General features: G+C 31.8%; 1 long non-coding RNA gene across 1 annotated transcript; it reads right to left on the reverse strand.

Annotated features, from left to right (window-relative positions):
• Positions 1-250: 250 nt before the first annotated feature.
• LOC118058584 (uncharacterized) lies at positions 251-1,973 on the reverse strand. The gene is made up of 3 exons (XR_004689196.1): positions 1,860-1,973; positions 1,483-1,576; positions 251-314 (listed from the first exon to the last, which is right to left on the reverse strand). It is a non-coding gene; the product is annotated as an uncharacterized lncRNA (long non-coding RNA).
• Positions 1,974-10,540: the final 8,567 nt, after the last annotated feature.

Consider the following 10,540-nt stretch of genomic DNA (forward strand, 5'->3'; position numbering starts at 1 on the left):
GGTATTTTACAAAATATAAAAGAAAATTTTACAAATTTACTTCTATAAAAGGAATCCCCAAAAATTACCTGAGTGCCACTGTATAGATTAAAAGACTAAAATACCCTTGACCTTCTCAGGAAATCTCTTAGATTTTACTATAGTGCGGACTTGAGCATTGTAAAACAGGTGCACTGAAGCTTTGTGGACCGCTGGATTACTTCTGAGTTGATCCTTTGGTTGCTGTTGGCTTTGATCTTAAGGTTGATTTCGGACGGTGTTGATGGACAAATATTGGCTTTGGTGTGGTAAGGTGCACTAGATTCTTAGTATACCTGGTGATGTGGCACAATAAGATCAAAGGACAGATTTATTTTGGGGCTGAGATGGATTTTGAGTTTTTAATCCAGTGTGGTGAGCTGTATTGTATCAAATCTAATCAGGGGTTTCAAAACTAAATACTACTAGATCAACGATTAGGATATTTTTTGTATTTTTTGAATTGTTTTTTAATAAAAAAATCAATATCTACTTGCTGGAATAAAAACTAAAAAAAAGTATACGAAAACTAAATATATGTATTCCACTTCTCCTCCTTTATTCCTTTTTTTTTTTTTTGGCTTCCCCCTTTTTTTTTCAATTTTTCATTAATTTTCATTGGCTTTTTATAAGCAATGATGAGGACACATGAAAATTTATAACTAAGAGATACAACTCTGTCTCAAAGAAAAAATTTCACTGCCTCAACTGCACCAACTACTCCAATAAAAACTTATTCATTATTGAAAAAGCTTTGAGCTACTAAAAATCAATTTTGGTAACTAAAATATTAATTTCAAATATAGAAAAAAAATATTTTTCTACTAGTAAACAACTTGGTAGACCGAGTTTTGAACTGAAAATAACAGTTTTGATCCAGAAATAGCATGAAACTTATTTTTTATCCCGGTTGACATGGTCTAACTCATATTGACCCATGGACATGGTTCTGACCGAAAATGATAGTTTTGATCCAAAACGGCATGAAACTCATTTTTTACCCCGGTCAACATGGTTTGACCCATATTGATCCGGTGGACTAAATTTTGACCGGAAATGATATTTTTGACCCAAAACAGGATGAAACTCATTTTTTTACCCCGGCTGACATGATTTGACTCATATGACTCGGTTTTCATCGAAAATGATATTTTTGACATGAAATGGCCTGAAACTTAATTTTTACCCCGATCGACACAATTTGACCCGTATTGACCCAATTAGTTTTTTGATATATATTTTGGAATTTAAAACTTTTTCTTAATTTTTTTTTGGATTTTTATGAATAAAAATAGATATAAAATGACATTCAAGAAAATTTGGAGAATCCAAAATTGGTTATTAAAGTTGTATAAAAACAAAAAAGCAAGTTGGAGATATTCTTGCTTTCTTAAGCATGATCAAGTAAAATATAACAAGAAAATAGCACTAACAAGATTAAGAAAAAGTGAAAGGGAAACAAACTTGGTCCATTATATTGTCTTCAAGGATTTTGATTGGCACTCAGAAGAAGGAACCAGTGCCAAGCTGCTCGACAACCAGGAGACCTCCTGTCCTCCTTTGAGAGAAAAAGAAGGTGAAGTTCAGAGCAAAAAATAATAAGTAAAAGGGAGCTCAATAAGATACGTTTAATTCTTTTTTTTTTAATTGAGAATTTTAATTCACGCTTTTACTGTAAGCTCGTAAGAACACAATGAGGAAGAAACTATGTCCTGAACTCTGATCTGATCATGTCAAGAACTCCTGAACAATATCAGGGTTGAAAAAGAGTAACTTGCAAGAATTCTAGATGACATGTAATCTTGGAAAAAAGAAAAAAAAAAGAATATGGGAGCAATTACCTGGCCCAACAAGATCTTCAAACGATGATCTGACTAAACTCAGAATGAATTAGAGAAACAGTGATGAAGGGAGAAAAGAATGCGGCATGCACAGCTAAGAAAGGAATTTATAGTGTAGCGTAGAAGAAAAAGCAATTTGTTTTTGCCACCCTTAAAAACCCTTTAGTATATATTCCAATAAAAATGTTATTTTTTTAATATTAAATTTGAGGTTTTTCAATAAATATACTTTATGTTTATAGAGAAAAAAAGTTGTGCTTTTTTAACGTGGGATAAAAAACTTTTTGGTTTAAATACTTCAACTTAAAAAAAATAACATAATAACTTTTCAATGCAAGATTATAAGGATTTGAAACCCTTTAATATATATACTTTATGTTCACAAGAGAAAAAGTTATTTTTACAATGTGATATTTGAAACACTTTAGTAAATACATTATATGTTTCAAAAAAAAAGTTAAGTTTTTTTAATATGAAATAAAAACTTTTTATTTTAAATATTTCAATTTAAAAAAATAATATATAATTTTTCATTGTCAATGGTTGATCCGTGTAACCCACAATCCAACTCTTTAATTAAATAAATCAACTTTCAAATCAAATCAAGTTTGATAACTATGATTTTTCGTGTCAATAATTTATAGAAAAAAAAATTTGAAAGTGTTGTTTGTGTCTGTTGCTTTTTTGTGGCCCCGAAGGCTTCTCAAGTCTCGACAAAAAATATGAGTAATGGCAGCAATTCGGACAAAACATAAGATCGCAATCTCTATCTCAATATTTGTTTGTGGTATGTTATTGTATTTTAAAATTATTTTTAAAAAATAAATATTTTTTTATTTTTTATTTAAATTATTTTTTTAAATCTTTTTTAAATCATTTTGATATTTTGATGTTAAAAATAAATTTTTTTAAATAAAAAAAATATCATTTTGATATATTTCTAAGTAAAAAATGCTTTGAAAACAACCGTTACTAAACTTTAAAATACCCCTTTAGTGTTTTTGTGGTTTTTCATGACAATTTAATTGTTTTTTATTTTACAATGTTATTCATTTTTTATTAAATTTTTCAATCTCACAAAAATATAGATAAAATGAGAAATGCATTTAAAAAGGGTAATTAAATTTCAAACTGTTGAACAAAATATGACGAATAAACATAAACAAAAAAAAACAGAAAAAAAACAATTGATCCATTGAATTCAATTAATCCTGTCCTATCCAATTAATCCTGTCCTATCCACTTCTAGAATCTAACCAAACTCTACTTGTACAAAATGCATTCATGATATCTAATCTCACCAACTTAAAATAAGTGTGTTTCTGAGCATATATTTGAAGATTGGAATGGGATGTAATACATTTGTAATGGTTAAGAAATAAGGGAAATATTCGCGGATCGTTTAGCAGCCCTTTGATCAAAGCAAGAACCTCAAAATTTGAAGAAAAGCTCACTTGATCACACTATTTTTTGGAGGAACAAAATCTGAAAAATATATATGACGATAAAATGTTCCTTGAGAAAAAAGAAAGAAGGAATAATATATATTCACTTTATGACTTTTTGAAGCGGAAAGAGTTGATGCCACCATCCAAGAAAGTGGTAGGCGATGTCAATCCTACCTTCAAGAAGCCAAGGGAGGATTTAACAGGCAATGCGTACCTTAGGTTATTCAAAGGAAGAGTAGATCAGTTTAGCCAACTGAGGATTTGGTTTTTTTGAAAGATGGAAGGCTGGACCTTAGGTCAGTCTTTTTAGTACACGGCATTCATGAGCGTGACAGAAAATTATTAAAATTTATGTTGAATTACCGACTTAGGAGTGTTGTGATAATATAAATAATAGCTTGTTTAACAAATTCATTCTATATTTTATCAATTTTATTGTCGAGCTGTAATTTTCATAAATTAATGTGTAATGCCATATTCTTACACCAATGGCTACAACATTTCTAATTGTTATCCACCATCTCCATTAATGATGTGTGACATAATGACATAACTAAAAAATTAATGTCTTATCCTAGGTGCAGGAGTATCGAAGTAATAAATAACCTGGCAAGACCGGGGTCGAACCACAAGGAGGTTAATTGTATAAATTATAGACAACAATAATACAACAACGACGACAACAACAACAATAATAATAATAAAGAAGTTGATGAAAACTTTGAGATGAAAGATTAATGTAAGGATTTTAAAACTATAAAAACAAATGTCAAGGTTAGAGGATCCACTAATGGTATTTCAAACAAGTATAGTATAAACTCTTATTATTCAACTGGAAACCACACATAAAGAAGGTTTCAATCAGATGATTTGTCATTAATAGCTCATTATAAATTGTTAACATGATCATATTAATTATCTTATTTAAGTAACACCAAACTTTTAAATATTGTCAGGAATTCATGATGCTAACTTATGTTAACAACAAATCAAGTTAGGTTTCATGCTTTAAACACAACATTCGTATTTACCGATGGACTGGTTATGTTTGTAAATATTGAGGGAATTACAGTTGGAATAAAAGGAATTTTAAAAAACCAAAAAGTACAATGACATGTTTTTTTTATAGACGCTTTTACGGGCGGAATTACAATTGGATTCAAACATGATAAGTCATATAGTGACATGTCACTTTTAACTACAGAATTGCTGATGAATTGACAGACAAACACATTCTATTGGTAAATCCATCAATAATAGTTAATATATGAACTGACCATCGATCCTCTCTTCCCCTCCCAAATCTGCAACTAATAGCCCCCACCCCCTACATCACCCCTTATCCTTTCTCGACTTTTCCAATAACAATAGCAATTTTATTGTGAATTTTTCATTTTAAGTATGTAGATCTATTATTTTTTTTAATTTGAAAACACTTTTGAAATGTTAATTTTTTTATTGCATATTTTTTTGTAGTATATGTATTTTGATTGGGTGTTTACTTGTTTTTTTTTTTTTTTTTCTCAAAACAAACTTGTTGTATGGATACATGGTTTTGTACATGTTATGGTTTGTTTTACATTTTGTAAAATTTTATTTGTTTGTAAATTATTAAAACTTATGTTGAATTACCAACTTAGGAGTGTTGTGATAATATAAATAATGGCTTGTTTAACGAGTCCATTCTATATTTTGTCAATTTTATTGTCGAGTTGTAATTTTCATAAATTAATGTGTACAAATTTGTATGTACATAGATAATTGATAATGAATTAAAAGAAGTATGAAAGTAAGTTGATTATTTACTTAACGTTGTTAATTAATACGTATAGTTATCATCATTATTTGATATATATATATATATATATAGATTCAATAGAAGTCATGAATGATCGTTCATGGATGTACAAGGATTCACCTCAAGGATTGCGGAGGATGGATTATTGTAATGGGTCATAGGGTTTTATTAACTACGCAACATCTATTCCAAGAAATAATAGTGGAGGCTGTATTAAGAGTCCATGCAGGCGGTGTCAAAATAAAAATTTTCTCCATCCAGATGTTGTAACGATGTATCTTTTACACAAAGGGTTCATGGAGGAATACCTGTATTGGTATGCACACGGAAAACCATTTGTTCCTTACGAGACTACGGTAGAAAGGATGGTTTGGTCAACTTCTAGTGCTAGTAATGTGCATGAAGTTGAAATTGACAATAGTAATCCTTATAGGATTATGGTTATGGATACCATGAGAATAAATCAGGGTCATACAAGTCAATGTTGAATTGTAGATGGAGAACCTAATGTTGACGCGGCCAAGTTTTTTCATTTTTTAAAAGATTCTAATGAACCATTATGGGATGGCTGCACAAATCATAGTAAATTATTGGTCATTGCACATTGTTTACCATTAAGTCAAATTATAAGTTGAGTGAAGCCGGTTATGACAGAATTGTTGAATGGGCGAAAAGAATATTACCTGAAGGGAATGGGCTGAAAGATAACTTTTATGCTACTAAGTCTATGATGAAAACCCTTGGTCTAGGATACCAGAAAATTAACATGTGTTCAAACTTCTGCGTGTTGTACTACCTTGAAAATGCTGAGGTGAATAAGTGTAGAACATGTGGGCATTCCCGTTATAAACTTAGAATTGGCAGGAGAAAGACTCTGATAGCACATAAAAAACTTAGAGACTTCTCAATCATACTGAGACTACAAAGGTTATTCATGTCACCAAAGACTGTTATACACATGACATGGCATCAATCACATAATGTGGTTGATAGAGTGATGGTGTATCCTTCTGATGGTGAAGTATGAAAACACTTTAACAATATGCATCCTCACTTTTTAGCTGAATCAATGAACATTCGTCTTGGGCTATGTATAGACGAATTTAATTCATTCGAGTCATTTGCTACTTTTTATTCTTGTTGGCCGGTTATACTAACTGCTTATAACTTGCCATTAGGGATGTGTATAAGGTCAGAATTCATATTTTTATCTATGGTCATAGCTAATCTTAATAGTCCGAGCTGAAATATAGATGTTTGTCTTCAACCGTTGATTGATGAGTTGACACAGTTGTGGTCCTCCGACACGTTAACTTATGATGTATTGACAAAACATAATTTTCTTATAAGGGCAATTTTGATGTGGACTATTAATGATTTTCTAGCTTATAGAATGGTTTCTGGTTGGAGCACACATGGAAAACTAGCATGTCCATATTGCATGGAAAACAACAACGCATTCACGCTAACAAACAAGGGTAAAACGACTTTTTTTACTACTACCAGAGTTTCTTACCAACAGATCATAGGTACAGAAAGAACATAAAGGATTTTATTATTGGTAGAATTGAAAAAGATGTTGCACCCCCGCATCTTTCTGGTGAAGAATTGTATGATGTGGTGTTAGAGTATGGTGACATTGTGTTTGATTTCCAATCCAGCAAACAGAAATTTTCTAGTTTTGGTTTGACCCACGACTAGGTAAAGTGAAGTATTTTTTTAGAGTTTTGAATTGGAAGACCAATCTCCTCCACCATAACTTTGACGTCAATCACATAGAAAAGAACATGTTTGAAAACATTTTCAACACGGTCATAGATGTCAACAAGAAGACAAAGGATAACATCAAGGCTAGAATGGATATAATGTTGTTTTGTCACTGTAAAAATATGGAGTTGGTTTATGCTAGGTCATGACACGACCAAAAGATTGATGTCTTCTCCCAAGTGCAGGAGTGTCGAAGTAATAAATAACCCGGCAAGACCGGGGTCGAACCACAGAGAGGTTAATTGTATAAATTTAAATAACAATACAACAACAACAATAATACTCAGTACGTGGCGTTGTTATACCTGAGAATGATCTAAAGATCGGGTCACAGGTTTCCAGCCTATATACTAACTTTATGAAAAGATCAAAGATATATATTATATAATATAAACAGAATGTAAATAATAATAATAATAACAATGATAATAATAATAACAACAGAAGATGAAGAAATTAATGAGAACTTTGAGATAAAAGATTAACGTAAGGATTAAACAATGATAAAAAACAAATGTCAAGGTTAGAGGATCCACTAATGGTACTTCAAACAAGTATAATATAAACTCTTATTACTCAATTGGAAACCACACATAAAGGAGGTTCCAATCAGATTATAAATTGTTAACATGATTACATTAATTATCTTATTCGAATAAAGCTAATACTTGTAAATGTTGGCAGGCATTCATGATTATAACTTATGTTAACAACAAATCAAGTTCCTTTCATAGCTCAGGTGTCGGTTAAACCATACAGTATGGGCTATGAAAGTGCAAGTATTTGTTGTACCAAGTGTTACACAACATAAATCTAGATTAATCATTTAACAAGCAAAGTATTAAAGTGAACAAAAATAACAAATATAAAACATGTTAGTATCCAACGTTAAGGTCCATGTTAAGTTTATATTATACTTGTTCTTACACCATTAGTGTACCCTTTTCACCTTGACATAATTAACTTAGCTGGACATAATAAAAGAAAGAAACATAAAATGAACAAGACAAGAACATAAATGAGAAAGAAGTTAACTAGACAAAGGAAAGGAAATGAAGTGCATAAACTTGATATTAATGAAAGCAAGACATAAGCAATACAAAGAGAGAAAGCAAGAGCATGATCTTGATCTGAACACCAAGATGCCTCAATACATGGTAAGTGCCTCCTTTTATAGGCCAAAATTTGGAACTATTGATTTGTTGACTAATTGATGAGTGGGTGGCCATATCTTGACTTGATAACAATCCTTATCTTCTTGTCTGAACAAGACGTCATTGCTAACATCATAATTTGCCCAGAATCCTCAGGAATGTTCTAGGAAATTGTCTCAGCTTTCCAACAAAAAAAAAGATGAGGTCATTTGGACTTCTAGAACTCAAGATATGGGCTGAACACTAAATAGTGTCTGGGCTGCAGGACAGCTTCGGACTTCTTCGTTGTTCCTATATTTTGAACTTGAAAAACGGCCTTCTTAGATCTTTGGTGTCCAAATGAAAGTTGTAGGCCTATGTTTTTACCTTTCCATCCATATAAAATGGACCTAAATCCGAGATCTAGAGCTCCAGATATGATCCAATTACCGAGCACTGTTCCGGTTTGGACTGCACCGACATCTCTTTTCTAAGTTTGGCCATCTCTTTGTCCTTTAACTTTCAATGCTTAAACTCATCAATCAATCCTTTTATTTATGTGATAGTCCTGCATTTAAAATGAGCATTTACCATAAATTAAGGTATCTTATAATATCAAACTTGTTATTATAAAACATGCTTTAGTTAAGGAGTTATTGATACTTCAAGTGCAAAATGATGATATAAAACCTTGATAAACATGCACTTTTAAGTACTAATCACACCCCCAACCAGCTTATTACTAGTCCCTAGTAATCTAAAGCGTTAAAATAGAGAAACAATTTGCAAGTTCCACAAAGCAAGGCATTCATCATTCAACTTCCATTAATCTATCCAGATAAACAAACTCTCATTAAATTTATATTCCTGCTTCATACTTCGTAAACAAGATATTAATAAACCTTCTTTTTGTGTGCTCAATGAAAACATAGATGATGGGGCTTTTGTTGGAAGAAAACAATATTATGTTCAAATGTTTAAGGTGAAGTTCCTTGGGTTGGGAATTTTTTCATTTTTTTTTCTCTTTTTATTTTCTTTTTATTTATATACACATACAACTTAAAACACAATGTATCTTTAACTCATGTAACGAGTTTTAGGCTAATGACTCCCAGACCAGTTGGTCTTAGGGCATTAGGTGTTGAGACACCCCTACGAGCTTAACAACTCGGGTTGCAGATACTGATACGTAGATAGTGCAATGTTTGATTCCCTTAAGCTTTTCTCCTTAACCCATGTAACAAGCTTTGGGCCAATAGCTCCAAGTCAGTTGACTTTAGGGTATTAGGTGTTAAAACACCCCTTCGGCTTAATTGCTTAGGTTAGGGAGGCTACGAAACCAAACTTATCCACGTTTTATTATCATCAATACTATCTTTTTTATTTTTATTTTTATTTTTTATTTTTTTGCAAATTATATACTATCCTTTTCCCTTAGTTGTTACCTTCAACAAAAGAACATAATTAATGTAATAATCCAATGTGCAACCCACAATCATATGTTAAAGTGTGTGTGTGAAAATGAAGGTTTAATAATACTTGTTAAATGAGTATATGAGCAGAATCAAGTGATAACAATGTGAGAGTTTGTAAACCTGAATATTTCAAGAAGTATTATGATAGACCTTGGTAATGAAACTTACTAAGATGCGTCTCTAGAGTCAATAAAATTGATTCCATACTCTGCCATCCTAATAACAATTTTGTCAAATGGTTTTAATAATAGCAAAAACAGTTAGCAAGTTAGTTTTTTTTTTTTTTTTTTTTTTTTGAAGTACTACCCTCTCCCCCCAACCAAAACGAGACATTGTCCTCAATGTTCGAAGGTAGAAAGATAGAGTATAGAAGACATCACCTGAAACAGCGAACAATGACAAACCTGAAACACACTTAAACAAACATAAGAAGTAACAAAACAAAATAATATGCTATTAATAAAACCAAAAGACACAAGTTTTCACAGATAAAGGCTCAAATCTAATCTAAGCTTTTTACGGCTTTCCTTAGTTGACCAATCTAGGCGACTCATGCAGGGATCAATGATAGGGATGAAAGATTGTAGTTGGTCAATCAATTGTTCAGCAGTAGCAGCAGAGATTATGATTTGTCGTGCCGAAGATGTTAGAAATTCCTGTTCCACAGCTTGATCAAGGAAAGACAGCAACTTATCATAAAAACCATTAACGTTTAACAAACCTATAGGTTTATGGTGAATGTGCAGTTGGGCCCAAGATGAAATATGAAAGATCTCTTCCAATGTGCCCAGACCACCTGGTAAGGCAATGAAGGCATCAGCATGGTTAAACATGGTATTCAGTCGATCAGACATTGTTGGGACCTGTAGTTCTTCTCCAATTGTTTTTCCAATGATGTCCCCATTTGCTAAAGCTTTGGGGACAACCCCCAAAACTTGACTGCCTCCCAAAAATGCAGCCATTGACACACCTCCCATTAACCCAAGGCTACCTCCCCCATACACTAAATGAATCTTTCTCTCAGCTAGTACCCGACCAAGATGATTTGCTGATTCTAAAA

The sequence above is a fragment of the Populus alba genome, chromosome 1 (genome assembly GCF_005239225.2).
Source record: "Populus alba chromosome 1, ASM523922v2, whole genome shotgun sequence".
NCBI classification, from domain to species: Eukaryota; Viridiplantae; Streptophyta; class Magnoliopsida; order Malpighiales; family Salicaceae; genus Populus; species Populus alba.